At 43.1% G+C, this 17,552-nt stretch overlaps 1 protein-coding gene across 8 annotated transcripts in view; it reads left to right on the top strand.

Annotated features, from left to right (window-relative positions):
• Positions 1 to 17,552, top strand: part of Sox5 (SRY-box transcription factor 5) — an 884,924-nt gene that overhangs the window by 94,148 nt on the left and 773,224 nt on the right. For 7 of the 8 annotated variants that reach the window (XM_048335235.1, XM_048335237.1, XM_048335233.1 and 4 more), the window contains exon 2: positions 3,121 to 3,163. The gene's annotated coding sequence lies outside the window, so the exon portion shown is untranslated. Of the gene's footprint in view, positions 1 to 3,120; positions 3,164 to 8,312; positions 8,425 to 17,552 lie in introns of those variants that run through there. The other variant, XM_048335231.1, reaches the window with a different exon arrangement.

Here is a 17,552-nt window from a genome sequence, read left to right as displayed (position 1 = left end):
TGAACTCAGAACCTGTGTGCTGGCCCTTAGCTTTATTATTCAAAGCTTCCACTCAACCATTTGGGCCACAGCTCCACTTCCTTCTTTTTCCTGGTTCATTGGAGAGAGAAGAGTCTCACAGACTTTCTCCACTGGCTGGCTATGAATCAGGATCCTCAGATCTCAGCCTCCTGAGTAGCTGGGATTACAGGCGGGAGCCCCTGCAACAGCCTCAGAACTGGTGATGGTGTTAATGAACTTATGAAACAAGGGTTTGCTAACAGCAGGACTTGCTGGGAGTTGAAATGGGAATTGCCTACGGGGCCTAGGAGGAGTCTGGGCAAATCACCAACTCTATTTATGACTCTATTCTTTCAAGTAGTAGGACACATTTCATTATTCTTTACTGTTGCTGTGGTTTTTGTCTGCTGCCAGTCCTTTCCAAATACAACACTATGAGAGTCTGGTATGTTGTGCTTGGGAGGTTTTCATTTTGTGGTTGTTTGTGGTGGTGGTGGTGGTACCAGTCCTCGGATTTGAACTCAGGGCCTAGGCCTGGTCCTTGTGCTTTTTAATACACAAGGCTGGTTGGTGTTCTTCTGCTTGAGTCATGCCTCCACGTCTGGCTTTTTGGTGGTTCCTTGGAGAGAAGAGTCTCATGGCCTTTCCTATCCAGACTGGCTTCATGTCATGATCCTCAGGTCTCAGCCCTGTCAGTAGCTGGGCTTGGGATGCCGGCTCTGGGGCCTAGCTGAGGGCGGTGTGGCCCTGCACATGCGCAGTACCAGGAGCTAGGACAACCCGGGATCCAGACTGCCAGCTCTGTGCCCGCAGGCCAGCCCCAGTCCGCTCCCTGGTGACTTCAGATGGGTCCTGTGCCCCCTGTGCCCCGGATGTCACCCCCAATAAGAGCTTCTCCTTCCTGCCTGAGCTCTCCCATCAGCCTGGGGCTGCTCCTTCTGCCTCCCCCCTCTCTCCCTCCCCCCCCACCTCCTCCTCCTTCTTCCTCTCCTTCTCTTCTTCCTCTCCCTCCTCCTCCTCCTCCCTTCCTCTTTGTTCTTCTTTCTCCTCCTTCTCCTGTTCTTCCCCCTCTCCTTCTCCCTCCTCCTCTTCTTGTGTCTTCTTCTTCTCCTCTTCCTCCTCCTCCTTCTCCTCCTTCCTCCTCCTCCTTTTCTTCTTTCTCTTTCTTTCTTTTTCTTTCTTTCTTTCTTTTCTTTCTTTCTTTCTTTCTTTCTTTCTTTCTTTCTTTCTTTCTTTCTTTCTTTCTTTCTCTTTCTCTTCTCCTCCTCCTCCTTCTCCCCTCCTCCTCCTCCTCCCTCCTCCTCCTCCTCCCCTCCTCCTCCTCCTCCTCCTCTCCTCCTCCTCCTCCTCCTCTCTCTCCTTCTACTCCTCTTTCTTGTCCTCTTCTTCTGCCTCCTCCTCCTCCTCCTCCTCTCCTCCTCCTCCTCCTCTCCCCCTCCCCCTCCCCCTCCTCCCTTGAAGGGCCTGGGCACCGTCCCTGAGCTTCCTTTGCTCAAAGCTGGCACTCTACTACTTGAGTCATAGCTCCATTTCCAGCGTTTTGGGTGGTTAATTGGCGATAAGCCTAGGCTGGCTTCGAACCATGATCCTCAGATTTCAGCCTTCTGAGTAGGTGGGATGACAGGCATGAGCTATTAGCGTGCAGCTCACTTCTTGGTTTCCAAGTTGAAGATAATAACTTAGACATCTACTTAAGTTCATAAACTGGACATGTGGAACAAGTTTTGCATCTTGTGGAATTTCATGAAGACTATAGCTTTGAAATGAAAATACAGTAATCATATAGTTAGGGAATTTTACAAAACACAGTGCTTCCCCAAACTCAGAAAGAACTCATTCTCTCCCACCTTGCCACACCTGTGCCAATTACTAGTGTAAGAACCTCGGGTTTCTTCGGGCTGAGGGTTTAGTTTAGTGGTACCGTTTATACTTAGCATACACAAGGCCCCAGGGGTTCAAGTCTCAGCAGCAATATCACAGTCAATGGATGCTATGCGTTCTTTGAAGCATTTTTACCTTCTGGATTTCAGTATTCACGGAGTGATAATCTAGAATTATTCATCTATAGCCAGACAGGTTTTTTTATTCAGATAGCAGAAAGTTGTGCCCTTCCCCCATTCAATGAAGTATATCCTAGCCCTTGGCATTAGCAAAGCTGTTTTCCATGTTCTTTCTAAGTGATATACATATACATACATACATACATACATACATAAATTTTTTCCTTCCCAAAGGAAACTCAAGTCTTGGCCTGTTACATTGATAATACCTAATAGCATCTGATTTGAGTCAATACTGATTATCGTACATCGTCGCCTGCCAGGGGAAATTATTCTCCCGCAGCTAAGCCGTCCCCACGAGTCTTTATCCACTATCTCCCAGGCTGTGACAACTCATTTTCCTTCATACATCTTACATGGGCTCCACAAGGCTCTGAGTGTGTACCAACCACTGCCCGCTTCCCTTTTGGTAGCAGGAGTGGAAGGCAGGTGAACCAGCACTGGGTGTCTCTTAGACATGACAGAGTCCAATTTGATTGATCTCTATGCATTTTTTCATGCGTTGGTGGGTACCAGGACTGGGTCAATGATTTTCTCTTCTTGTTGTTGTTACCTTTAGTTGTACAAAGGGGTCTCCATTCAGCGGTCTCTCATATCGGTGTATGAGGACGATGCATCTTGATCCATGTCACCCCTCCCATCCTCTTCCACTTCTCCCCCACCCCACAACTCCCCCTCAGTTTACTTAGTTCCATGTTCACATGCGTGCTTTAGATAGTATGATTCCATTCTCCCACCCTTCCCCTCTCCTTTCATCTACCTCCTCCTCCTCCTCTTGACTTTGTCCTCCCGTCCGACACTTGAAATCCCAGGGTCTATATATTTATGTTGTTAGATGGTAAATTAGTTGTGTAAAAGAGTTCTACCATTGGAACCCTCCTCCACCAATATGACAACTTAGAGACTGTGTTTGTGTATATCTGAATAGGACCCTGAATACGCTTACATATACAGATACAGATAGACAGAGATTAGATCTGACTCTCACATGGGATAGAAAACATGCCTCGTTTGTCTCTCAAAGCCTGACTGACTTCAGTTTTCACAATTTTTTTTCTAGGTCTGTCCATTCTCTGCAAATGACATAATACTCTTCCTGATGGGTGAGTAAATTTTCATTGTATATATATTTGTTATATTAATATATGTTATATAATATATTACATACTTATATATTTATTGTATTTTTCCATATAAAATATGATGGATGTGTATGTATACATATATATGGTAAATGTGATATATGATAGATATGAAAATGTGATTATGTGTATATTTCGTACATAGAATATATGATATACTACACTATATTATGAAAAATATTAAATATAACATGTAACAGCATATAATATACAACATAATGTATACTATATGTGATATATATAATATATATCATACCTAAAATGTGTATATATCATATAGAATATCATATAAAATGTATATATTATGTATAACATGTAATATATGTATCATATATGCAATTCACATCATATGTATTGCATATCATATAAGATATACAATGTTATATACCATATATAGTATACTATATATTGTGTACATTATATGATATAAATAATATGACTTATATAGATTATGATGTGACCGTTGTATATTATTTGATATACATGATACCACATTATATATCTTATTTGTTATATATAATAGTATATGTTATATATAGATATGTAGCTACACACACACACAAACACACACACACACACACACACACACATAAATTCCCATTTTCCTGGTCCATTCGCCCACTGAAGGCATGTGGGCTGTTTCCATTCCTCAGCTATGGTGAGCAGTGTGGCATGAACATGGTTGTCCTAGCATCTTTACTGGTTCTTGACTGGCCATCTTTGGGTACATTCCCAAGGATGGGCTCACGGTACCAAGTCAGTGGTTTCCAGTGCTGATCACCTGTGAGTTGGGGAAGGAAGCATCTCTCAGTGTTCAGGGCAGGAGGGGCTGTCCTACAGCTCCGTGGACTGTGAGGCTGACAGTGCAGGGACACCTGCCCTTCTGTGATCGACGCTTCCTGCCAGGAAATGTCTCCTGTGCTACATTCCCATGCTCCTTCAGAATTAAAGCATTAGCTTTTGCACAGCGGTACCCTGATCTACCCCGATCCCCCTTCACCTGTTTAGCTCATTGTACACTACCCTGCCAGGCTCCCCTGTTGGCTTGTGTTTGGTATAAATCACTAGCACGCTTCTCGTGTCAGTGCCTCTGTACTTAACTTCTTCATGTTCACCTCTCCTAAGTCACTGACTCGTCCTTTGACCTCCTGTAAGTTTTATCAGACATGACCTTGTGAAGATCTCCACTTACAAGGTTTTCAAATGGTGTGTGTGTGTGTGTGTGTGTGTGTGTGTGTATGTGTGTGTATGTATGTGTGTGTATCCATCCTGGGCCTTGAACTCAGGGCCTGGACGCTGCCCTTTCCTTAGCTCTTTGCTCAAGGCTGGCGCTCTACCACTTTGAGCCACAGCTCTGCTTCTGGTTTGCTGGTGGTTCATTGGAGATAAGAGTCTCATGGACTTTCCTGCACAGGCTGGCCTTGAATTGTGATCCTTAACTCTCAGCCTCCTGAGGGCTGGGATTACAGGGGTGAACCACTGGTGCCTGGCTTCCCCCTATAACTTTTAAAAGAGCAGATCTTCCTTTTGACTCTGTAAACAACCCATCTCTTTGCTTAACTTTCCCCCTTATTATGAATCTCCTTCTAATGTATGATATAGATTGTGCGTATTTTATTTCTCCTTGATGCACGATGCTTGTGGGTATGAGGAGTTTTTTTTTTTTTTTTTTTTTTTTTTGGCCAGTCCTGGGCCTTGGACTCAGGGCCTGAGCACTGTCCCTGGCTTCTTCCCGCTCAAGGCTAGCACTCTGCCACTTGAGCCACAGCGCCGCTTCTGGCCGTTTTCTGTATATGTGGTGCTGGGGAATCGAACCTAGGGCCTCATGTATCCGAGGCAGGCACTCTTGCCACTAGGCTATATCCCCAGCCCGGGTATGAGGAGTTTTGTTTGTCTCGTTTCTCATGAGATCCTGGTGCCTAATAATAATGCCTGAAGCAAAACTAATGTTTATTGAATGAATGAATGAAAAAAATGAATGAATGCACCTAAGTTAAAAGATACAACGTGTAGAAACTAACCTAACAAGACAACAACCCTATGTGGTACAGCTGTGATTGAGTTAAGATTGCTTTCTAGCAATAAAATAAAAAAAATTAGAGCCAGGAGCTGGTGGCTCACACCTTCCATTCCAGCTACTCAGGAGGCTGAGATCCAAGGATCAGGGTTCAAAGCCAACCCAGGCAGGAAAGTTCATGAGACCCTTATCTCCAATGAACCACAAGAAAACCAGAAGTGGAGCTGTGGCTCAAGTGGTAGAGCGCCAGCCTTGAGCAAAAGAGCTCAGGGACAGCACCCAGGCCTTGAGTTCAAGTCCCACAACTGACAAAATAAAATTAGAAAAAAATTGTTCCTTCTACAAACCTCTACAGCTCATTTCTCCCCTCACAATAACTTTAATATATATGTAGAATATATTTTATTATTGCACATTTTTATTATATATTATATTTTTTCTCTGAGCATAGCTTTCCTAGGGTTTCTTCTTTTAGAAATTATAGCCGAGTCCAATTTTCTTTCACACCTTGTTTAGACTTCACGTGTTTATTGCAATTCCACTGTTATAAGTTACCTCCCTCCCTCCAGAAGTCCACAAAGCAGTTCAAGAAAGGATTTCCATGTATTATATTTGGTTCAAAAATTCTTATCTCAGGCAGACATATTTGCCCATGTCTTGTACTTTTGTCATTGTTGTGACACACACACACACACACACACACACATTTTGTTCTCACAGACTGGGTGAGTGGCTCTGCATGAAAGCACACACCATACAAATAGTTTCCTAAAAATAAAAATAAGTAAATAAAAATAAAAACGTGAACCATACACAAAATGCTTGAGGCAGTGTTGTGGTCCGATTTGTTCTTTTCTCCATCTCCTCTGTGGTTAAACGTTGTTTGCTTTGCTTACCTCTGTGTCACTACCCACAATGCTTTGCGTCCAATATACTCTTTTTTTTTTTTTTTTTTGGTTCAGCATTCCTTTCTCTGAACTTGCCATGAACTTGCGCCTTCATGCACCCCACCCCAGAATGCCACAACCACTTTATAGAAGGGGGGGGGGGAATCACCACCAAATCAACACTGTGGTTGTAAAAAGTGCTAAAAGCCAGGTCACCTAATAGCACAGAGGAAAAACATCCACTCCATGCTCTTTCAAGCTTTAGCCACTTTCAATGGAGGTGCTTGTGATCATTCTCGCACACATAGTTAAAGAGGACCAGGAATTCAGTCTGGGGAAGGAGGAGGAAAAGGATTATGCTTCATAAGATTAGGTGGATGGTGGGAGGAGAAAGACTGCATAAATATCAAATATGATAGAAGAAGTGCAGATGGGGTTACTTTGGGGAGAGGCAGGGGAGGGTGGGGTGTGGAGGGGTTGTTTGTTTTAAGCAGAAGAACAAGGGACAGGATTTTTTTTGTTGTTTGCATTTTGGATTACTTCTCTGCAGATGGAGGTCATTCTATTAGAATATCATTGTCACTTCTTGGCAAAGTGTCATAAGAGAGACTTTAGGCAGGGGAAATGAATCTGTGTGTGTGTGTGTGTGTGTGTGTGTTGTATTGGGTCTCCAAATCAGGGCTCTATGCTCTTGTTTGATTTTTTTCAACTCTAGGCTGGTGCTCTACCACTTGAGCCACACCTCCACTTTGGCTTTTTGCTGGTTAAAATGGGTTATTCCATCTATTTGTGCAAACATGATTCCTGGGCTTGCAATCCCAGGAGATGGATTTCACACAGCCTTGGTGTTAATCCCCTCCTGTTTCATCCATGTAGGACTATGTGAATAGATAAATCCAGATTTTAAAAAATCTACTTCATAAAGTAGACACAAGAAGAGATGGACAATAATTTTTCTGTAGAATTTAGCAACCCCAACCTATGAGATTCTTCCCCTTCCTTATTCAATAGAAAACGTTTACCTCTCAACAAAGGGACATAAGCTCTGATCTGATTCTCAGCCCTCAGCCTCCAGAGTAGCTAGATGACAGGTGTGTACCACCAGTGCTGGACTGATTCTATAAGAAGCCTTCCTAAAAGGGATGATGGCAAGTTTCTGCTTTTTATTTGCCCTTTCACAATGGGGGATCTGTGTGGATCATTTCTTCTACGCTAAAGCCACAGAGTAGTGAAATCCCAATATGAAAATTGTCGCAATGATCAAGTGTTCAGACCTAAAGAGATGGTTGATCCATTCACTCGGACTTCTGGGTTATACAAAGGAGATTTGAGGATTGGGAACAATTGAAATGTGGTTTGTATCTTGGCATTGACAGTTCCAGTTGTAGCTGACGGAAGAAATCAATTTATGAAGTTCTCCCTTGTGAATGGCCCTTGAAAATTAAAACGTATGCAGGATTGACTTTTGGGACTGTGGTAGCTCATGCCTGAAAGATCTGTGGATTGTGGTTCAAAGCCAGCCAGGCCAGGAAAGTCCAAAAGACTCTTATCTCCAATTAACCAAGTGGCAGAGAGTCATCCTAGAGCAGAAAATACGCCAAGCAAGAAGTGTGGCCCTGAGTTCAAGCCTCAGTACTAATACACACACACACACACACACACACACACACACACACACGATTGGTCTCTATGATCGAAGGGAAATCTTAGCTCTAAAGACACACTTTTGTGTCACAATAAATATGAAAACAATTAGAAAATGGTTTTTTGACTCCTAGGATGAGAATTTTTGTAATGACTTATATCACAGATCTTAGCTGTCAATATCTCTCTATGGTATTTTCCCTTCCAGCCTCATATCTGAGAGTGAATAATTCCTTTCAATGTTATTGATGCTTTTAGCCTAGGCCATCTTTACAAATTAAATACACACATGAATAAGATACACAGTCCTTTAGCATGTACTCCATATAATTCTATGGTGGTTACCTATTTTAGGCCAGTGTTTGAACTCATACCTTCTTGTCATAGCAGCAATAAAAGTGTGAATTTACCGCCTTTCTTAACTACTCTGAGTGTTTTATGTCTCTTCAGAGGCTGATACTCTGAGCCTTTGCCACTCAGCCAACAGCCAAGATGAATAACACCACTGATTTGATGGTTTTAGCATCTTTACCAAAGCTACATTATTAGATTTCCCTTACAGAAATCTTCGTGTGTACCCTGTGCGTGAATTCAACCTGTAGCTTAGATTTCAAATGGCCAGATTGTTCCTTTAAGAAATGCACTCGCTGAAAGACAGTCCTTTAAAATACAAGGTAAAGCAGTGGCTAAACACTGTTCATGGCTAGGATATGGAACATAGCATTGAATTCTCTTTCTTTGCTTGCTTTTGTGTGTGACGGTGGTATGCTGGCATTGGGACTTGAACTTAGGGCCTTATGGTCTTGCTTGGCTTTTTCCATACAAGGCTGGCACTCTACCATTTGAGCCATGTCTCTATGTCAGGTTTCTTACCGCCCCCCCCCCCCCGCCTGCAGTTAATTAGAGATAAGAGTCTGACATTTTTTCCTCTGGCTGGCTTCCAAAAATGATCCTCAGATCTCAGGATCCTGAGTAAGGCTAAGATTACAGGCATGAGCCACCAGCGCCCAGTTCCACTTCTAGCTTTCTGTTGGATAATTGGATATAAGAGTCTCATACATTTGTCTACTCTGGGCTGGCTTTGAACTGCAATCCTCAGATCTCATCCTCTTGAGTAGTTAGGATTATAGACACATGCCACCTGTCTAGTGGCTCTGAATGACTGTGTGTGTGTGTGTGTGTGAGAGAGAGAGAGAGAGAGAGAGAGAGAGAGAGAGAGAGAGTGTGTCCCGGGGCTTGAACTCAGGGCCTGGATACTGTCTTTGAGCTTTAGTGTGTGAGGCTAGCACTCTACCACTTGCATCCACAGAGCCATCTCTGGCTTTTTAGTAGTTAGTTGAAGATTCATGGACTTTCCTGCCCTGGCTGGTTTTGAACTACAATCCTCAGAGCTCAGCCTCCTAGGTAGTTGGGATTACAGGCATGATTCATTGATGTCTGGCTTTATAATTTACTTTCATAGAAGCTTTCCTAAGTTGGTCTTCTAAACCTCATTTGCACTGGAGATCCACTACTGAAATCACTTTATTTTTATCAGAAAGTTGTGGGCATTCAAAGTACCAGGGCCTTCTTCAGTAACCAAAACAAATGATATCACTTGATCGCTAACTACAGGGCACATACTGTTAATAACATCGCATACACTAATTCCATTGTTCTTTCTATCCATATAAATAAGGCCCAGAGACTTTATTTCTCCTGTTCAGGACCACACAGCTAATAAGGTGCATTAGTGTTATGTAAGCCTTGATAATTGAACTTCAAATTCCCTGTGCATCTATACTGCCAGCCAGAGTTCTCCAACCCTAGGTGTCGAATGTTGTTTTTAGGATCATGGCTTTATCTACTTACTTACCAGTCTTATAACACGAAATTGCAAATGAGCTTTTTCAAAGAATATTTATTGCTAAGTATGTAGGTGTTCTTCTGTTTGAGCCATGCTCCCATCTTGTTTTTTGGCACGGCTCATAAATATATCAAATGATTATATATATGTATAATTATGTATGTATATATATACATACATTCACACACACATATTGTACATATATATAATCTGTGTTACTCCTGGGTTTAAACTCAGGGGCTGGAACTCATACTTGGCCTTTCGGCTCAAGGCTGGCTTTCTACCATTTGAGCCATGTCTCCACTTTCTGATTTTTCCTAGTAAAGTGGAGCAAAGAATCTCAGGGACTTTCCTGCCTAAGCTGGCCTCAGATCACAATCTTCAGGTCTCAGCCACCCAAAGATTGCTGGGATTACAGGGGTGAGCCACAGCCCCCTTTAACACTGCTTACTTTTGACATAGGATCTTGCCTTTTGTCTATGCCATAAGGGACTTTTAAAGTTCTTCCCATAGTAGTTAGCAGCTAACAAAAAACATATCATTACTCCCAGCTTTCCTGTTGAGTCTCAGGAACTTTTTGCCTGGGCTGGCTTGGAACTATTATCCTCTCCATTTCTATCTACCTTCTAAATAGGATTACAGGCAGGAGGCTCGCTACTTGCTGATACTTTTTTTTTAATGAACCAAAAATTTGGTAAAGACAGGAGAGTTTGTATCTTTGAGATTTTATTATCCTATTCCAGGATCATAAACCCTCCCAAGTTGCCCAAACAGGGCAGGAAAGGTCAATCCTAGTTATTCATGTCATAAAATCACAGGGTTGTTTTTTTTTCTTTCTTTTTTTTTTTTTTTTTTTTTTTGACCAGTCCTGGGCCTTGGACTCAGGGCCTGAGCACTGTCCCTGGCTTCTTCCTGCTCAAGGCTAGCACTCTGCCACCTGAGCCACAGCGCCCCTTCTGGCCGTTTTCCATATATGTGGTGCTGGGGAATCGAACCGAGAGCTTCATGTGTAGGAGGCAAGCACTCTTGCCGCTAGGCCATATTCCCAGCCCACAGGGTTGTTATTTTTTGTTTTGTTATTCCTCTTCCCATGATAGCTGTCATCAAAATTAGCCACGAGATCTTGGGGGAGAAAGATGGCGCCGAGACAATAGGGAGGCACCCCGACTCGCACCAACTGAATAGCGAGCTGGGAACTCCAACACCCAACACTCCACCAAGAACCCAGCAAAACCAGCATCCAGAAGCAGTGGAGAAACGCAGGAAAACAAAAAGGAGCAAAAAAGAAGAACCGAAAACCTACACGGAGCCGGAGATTCACCGGGGCACCCTCCCCCCACCAGCCGGCCCTGGCCCAAACAGGGTCAGGCTGGGAAAGGGAAACCCGGCGATCGGCAGACAGGTTGCCAGGAGCGCAAAATCCATATAGCGGGAGACCCCACGGACACAAAGCAGGGTGCGGACCAAGACACACCCAGCAGCGACGAGAAGTTCGGGTCCACACCGGATTCGGACAAGGGAACCCAGCGCGGCAGAAAGAGGGAACGGGGGAGCCACCACGACACTTCGCCAACCCCTGAAGGGCCAACGGCGGTGCGGGACACGCACACAAAGCAGCAAAAGTGAGTCCCCCATAATCCCTTCCCCCAACGGGAGACCCAAGCCCGACAAAGACGATATATCTCCCTCCCTCCCCCTCCCCACTCCCGTGGGAACAAAGATTCCCCAAATCAGGCGGGAAGCTCCCAGCAGGCACTGGGAAGCCAGTCTAGCAGGGGAAGGGCGGAACAGCCCCAAGCCCCCAAAGGTTCCTGAACTGGCAGAACCGGCCCCGCCCCCTTCCCAACAGGGGCCAGGGACGGCCGGCAGGGCAAGCCCCACCCGAGGCGCCTAGACCTTGCGGACTCTTACAACTAAAATCACAGGCGCTGGTGGGCAATACCAGCCCAGCAGGGTCACCTGAGCCTGATCTCGTTCCCCCTCCTCGCAGCGGAGGCGAGGTCTGAGGGTGCCAAGCCACACCCGGACAGTCGATCCCACTGGGCCCCACACATACTGCTTCCCCCCCCCAACGGACTCGCGGGAGGGCGCAAGCACAACCCAACAACCCAGGGCTCGCTCTGGGAGGCAGACCCCACTTAAGTGCCTGTTGTAGGGGACTCACAGTGCACAGGAGGGCGGGGCCCCGGCGAAAGCGCCCGCTCTGATAGGCGTGCCCTGCACTGGTGGGCGGGGCCACAGCGACAGCACCTGCTGACGCAGACACGCCTACACAGAAGGGAGGGAAGATCTACACAGACTTCCAGATGCGCAAATCACAAAGAAACATAACTCAGTTCATCAAAGGACAAGCCAACTCGCCAGCTCCAAAAAGCAGCACGACTGGAGAGGAGATGGAGAATAAAAAAGCAAATGAGGACATGTTAACAGGAATGATCGAAACCGTCAGAAATGAAATCAGAAAACAATTCCAGGAGTTTAGAGCGGAAATCTGGAAGGACACCCAGGAAGCCAAGAAAGAAATGGAAGCAAAACTGGATACAATGCAAGCCTCGTTTAAAGAAATGGAAGCAAAAATGGATACAATGCAAGCCGCCTTTAAAGAAAATCTCCACACCCTGAGAATTGAAATGCATGAAAAAATAGATTTAAAATACAACTCTTTAAAGGAAGAAATTTCCACGATCAGAGCTGATATGACAACCATGAATAGCTCTCTGACATCCATAAACTCCGCAATTGAAACCATAACACAAAGAGTGGACCATATGGAATCCAGAATCTCTCGCCTGGACGATGAAGCAGCTGACAACAACCAGAAAATGACCACACTCCAAGAAAAGGTGAAGCTTCAGGGAAGATTACTCCAGGAACTAATGGACAAAGACAAGAGATATAATCTGCGTATAATTGGAATAGAAGAAGGAGCCGAATATCAGAGCAGAGGGCTTAATCATGTTCTCAATAAAGTTATTGCAGAAAACTTCCCCAATCTCACAGGGGACCCCATCCAGGTAACCGAAGCCTATAGGACACCTGGCAGGCCAGACCCCAGGAAAACCACCCCAAGGCACATAATATTCAAGACTACAGACCTCAAGATTAAAGAGCAAATTCTGAATTCAGCCAAAGCGAAGAAGGAAACTTTTTTCAATGGGAAGAGGATTCGAATAACATCCGACTTATCCACACAAACTTACCAAGCTCGAAGTGAGTGGAAGAACACCATCCAAGTACTTCAGAATAACAATTTACAACCTCGGATCAAATATCCAGCGAAACTGGAGTTCACATTCGAAGGGAGAACCAGATCTTTCCACACCAAAGAGGAGCTAAAGGAGTATGTGAATAAAAAACCAGCCCTACAGCGAATATTAAGAGGGGAAGCCCACCCAACAGAGATCGTAAAAGACACACAGACAGATTCAGAAAGAAACTTCAATAGCCAAAGTCCAGCAGAAACACAAGCTCACTAAAGACAAGAAGAAAAAAAAAACAACAGGAAAAAACAGCCCAACAAGAAAATGGAAGGAGAAAAAACACCCTTATCCTTGATCTCTTTAAATATAAATGGCTTAAACTCCCCGATCAAGAGGAGCAGACTGGCAGAATGGATCCGCAAGCAAAAAGTTGACATCTGTTGTCTACAAGAGACCCACCTTACAGCAAGGGACAAAAACAGGCTTCGAATGAAAGGATGGAGCAAGATCTACCAAGCAAATGCACCCACCAAAACGGCAGGTGTAGCCATCCTGATCTCAGACAAGCTGGATTTCTCTTTAAAGTCCACTCAAAAAGACAAAGAAGGACACTACATATTGATACAAGGAAAAATCCAGAATCAAGACATCACGGTGATAAATGTATACTCACCGAACAAAAGAGGCCCGACATATGTCAAGCAAATTCTCACAGAATTACAGAGCAAGATAGATGCAAACACAATCATAGTGGGTGACTTTAATACTCCTCTCTCTCCAAGAGACAGATCCAACACCCAGAGGATTAGTAAGGGAGCTGAGGACCTAAATAACACCATTGCCCAAATGGATCTAACAGACCTATATAGAACCTTCCACCCTACAGAGACCCAATACACCTTCTTTTCAGCAGCCCATGGATCATATTCCAAAATAGACCACGTCATAGCCCACACAAAGAACCTCAGCAAATACAAAAGAATTGACATCATCCCATGTATTATATCTGATCACAGTGGATTAAAGGTAACCCTCAACAACAAAGGATACCACAGAGCCTATACACACTCTTGGAGGCTAAACCCCACGCTGCTATCCAACACTTGGGCCACAGATCAAATTAAAGATGAAATCAACGAATTCATAAGCCACAATGACAAAGAAAACACATCACAAAGAAACCTATGGGACACAGCTAAGGCAGTACTGAGGGGCAAGATCATTGCACTCAGTACCCACATTAAAAGAATGGAAGCAGAGCAGGTGAATACCCTCACGATGAAACTAAAACAACTGGAGAAACAAGAAATGACAGAATCTAAAACGACTAGGAGGGGAGAGATTACAAAGATTAAAGAAGAGATAAATCTGATTGAAAATAGAAAGACCATTCAACAAATAAATAAGACTAAAAGCTGGTTCTTTGAGAAAATAAACAAAATTGACAGACCCCTTGCAAGACTCACAAAAAAAAGAAGAGAAGAGACTCATATTCGTAAAATCAGGGACTCCACAGGAAAAATTACAACAAATACACACGATATTCAAACAATCATAAGGAGCTATTTCCAAAACCTCTACTCAACAAAAAACAATAATTTTACAGAAATGGATCAATTCTTAGAGAAGTACAAACTGCCCAAACTGAACCAAGAAGAAATAAATCAACTAAATAAACCAATAACTTACGGTGAGATACAGGAGGTAATCAAGAACCTCCCTACTAAGAAAAGCCCAGGCCCAGATGGATTCACCAATGAATTCTACAAAACCTTTAGTGAGGAGCTAATTCCAATACTCCTCAAACTCTTCCGCGAAATAGAAACGGAGGGAAAAATCCCGAACTCATTCTACGAAGCTAATATCATACTCATCCCCAAACCAGGCAAAGATCCAACAAAAAAAGAGAACTACAGACCAATATCACTAATGAACACAGATGCAAAGCTCCTCAATAAAATATTAGCTAACAGGATCCAGAAAGTGATCAAGAATATCATACATCATGACCAAGTAGGCTTCATCCCTCAGTCACAAGGATGGTTCAACATCCGTAAATCAATCAATGTAATTCACCACATAAACAGAACTAAAATCAAGAATCACATTGTTATCTCAGTCGATGCCCAAAAAGCCTTTGACAAAATACAACATCCATACCTATTAAAAGCTTTGGAGAGAACAGGAATAGATGGAACATTCCTCAAAACAATAAAAGCCATATACAACAGACCAACTGCTAATATCATATTAAATGGAGAGAAACTTAAATCATTCCCCCTAAACACAGGAACAAGACAAGGATGCCCACTCTCCCCACTTCTGTTCAACATAGTACTGGAATCCCTAGCCATAGCAATAAGGCAAGAGGAGGACATCAAAGGGATCCACATCGGCAAGGAAGAAATCAAGTTATCCCTATTCGCAGACGACATGATCTTATATCTCAAGGACCCAAAAAACTCAGTACCCAAACTCCTACATCTAATAAACCAATTTGGCAAAGTAGCAGGATACAAAATCAATCCACAAAAGTCAGCAGCTTTTCTGTACACCAGCAATAGACAAACAGAAAAGGAAATTATGGAAACGATTCCATTTACAGTAGCCAAAAAAAGAATAAAGTACCTAGGGATCAACTTAACCAAGGACGTGACGGACCTATTCAATGAAAACTACAAAAATCTAATAAGGGAAATCAAAGAAGACACAAGGAGATGGAAAGACCTCCCATGCTCATGGGTAGGCAGAATCAATATAGTGAAAATGGCCATACTGCCCAAATTGTTATACAAATTCAATGCAATACCTATCAAAATCCCAGCCACATTCTTCACTGAAATAGAGAAACCAATCCATAAATTCATATGGAACAGCAAAAAACCTAGAATAGCCAAAGCAATTCTAGGCAAAAAACATAGTGCAGGAGGTATCACCATACCAGACTTCAAGCTCTACTACAAGGCCATCATAACAAAAACAGCATGGTATTGGTATAAAAACAGATCGGAAGACCAGTGGATTAGAATTGAAGACCCAGAAATAAAACCGCACTCTTACAGCCAACTGATATTCGACAAAGGAGCTAAAGACATACAATGGAATAAACATAGCCTCTTCAACTACTGGTGCTGGGAGAACTGGGCAGCCATATGCAGAAAACTCAAAGTAGACCCAAGCCTATCACCATGCACCAAGATCAACTCAAAATGGATCAAGGACCTCAACATCAGACCTGAATCCTTGAAACTACTGAAGGACAGAGTAGGAAAGACACTAGAACTTATAGGCACAGGAAGGAACTTCCTGAATAGAGTCCCAGGCGCACAACAAATAGGGGAAAGACTCAACAAATGGGACTACTACAAATTAAAAAGTTTCTGCACAGCTAAGGTCATAGCCACCAAAATAGAAAGACAGCCAACGATATGGGAAAGGATATTTACCAGCACAGCAACAGACAAAGGCCTGATATCTGTCATCTACAGAGAACTCAAAAAACTAAGCCCCTCCAAGCCCAATAAACCTATTAGGAAATGGGCAAAAGAGCTAAAGAGAGACTTCACAAGAGAAGATATAAAAATGGCAAAGAAACACATGAGGAAATGCTCAACATCCCTGCTAGTAAAGGAAATGCAAATAAAAACAACCCTGAGATACCACCTCACCCCAGTTAGAATGGCCTATACTCTGAACTCAGGAAACAACAAATGCTGGAGGGGCTGTGGGGAAAGAGGAACCCTTCTCCATTGTTGGTGGGAGTGCAAATTAGTACAGCCACTTTGGAGAACAGTATGGAGGTTTCTCAAAAAGCTCAATATAGACCTACCCTATGACCCAGCCATACCACTCCTAGGCATCTATCCTAAACAGCAAAACCCAAGATATCAAAAGGACATTTGTACTTCCATGTTTATCGCAGCACAATTCACAATAGCCAAAATTTGGAAACAACCCAGATGCCCCTCCACAGATGAATGGATCCAAAAAATATGGTACTTATACACAATGGAATACTACATAGCGATTAGGAATGGTGAAATATTGTTATTTGCAGGGAAATGGTCAGAACTCGAACAAATAATGTTGAGTGAGACAAGCCTAGAACACAGAAAACAAAGGGGCATGATCTCCCTGATATATGACTGTTAACAAAGGGAGATGGAGAGACAGTAGAGACCAAGTCTGTGAACACTGTATATGTGCTTGATACATTGTATACTGCATATGGGTCTACCTGACCTAGACAAGGGATGGGAAAACAGGTTGTAAGATATCACAAGAAATGTACACAATGCCCTACTATGTAACTGCACCCTCTTTGCACAGCACCTTGTAAAAAAAAAAAATTTATGTTCAATTGATAATAAAAAAAAAAATAAAAAAAAAAAAAAAAAAAAAAAAATTAGCCACGAAATCTGTAAAGACACAGCACATGGAGTTGTCATACATAATTACCATAGTCACAGCTTCTCAAGGTAGACAATTCTTCTGAGCTTAAGAAAAATATGAAATTTGGAATGCATCGTAAATTTGAAAGATGGGTCAGCCCATACTAGTTTATTGTTCAGTATAGATTGGAAAAAAGAGAGAGAGAGAAGGGAGAGAGAGAGAGAGAAATCTGTGCAGTCAGCAACAAAAAAAGCAATGAAAAATCGATAAGCAAGCTTGAGGTCTCCTGAGCCAGGGGGCAAGGGCAGAGCCCTCTACCTTTGTAATTTGCCTCTTGATAATTTCAATGTTCTTTTGGACAGGA

This window comes from Perognathus longimembris, chromosome 27, assembly GCF_023159225.1.
Source record: "Perognathus longimembris pacificus isolate PPM17 chromosome 27, ASM2315922v1, whole genome shotgun sequence".
NCBI classification, from domain to species: Eukaryota; Metazoa; Chordata; class Mammalia; order Rodentia; family Heteromyidae; genus Perognathus; species Perognathus longimembris.
Note: the sequence above shows the minus strand (reverse complement) of the source record. Positions and strands in the feature narration are given on the sequence as shown.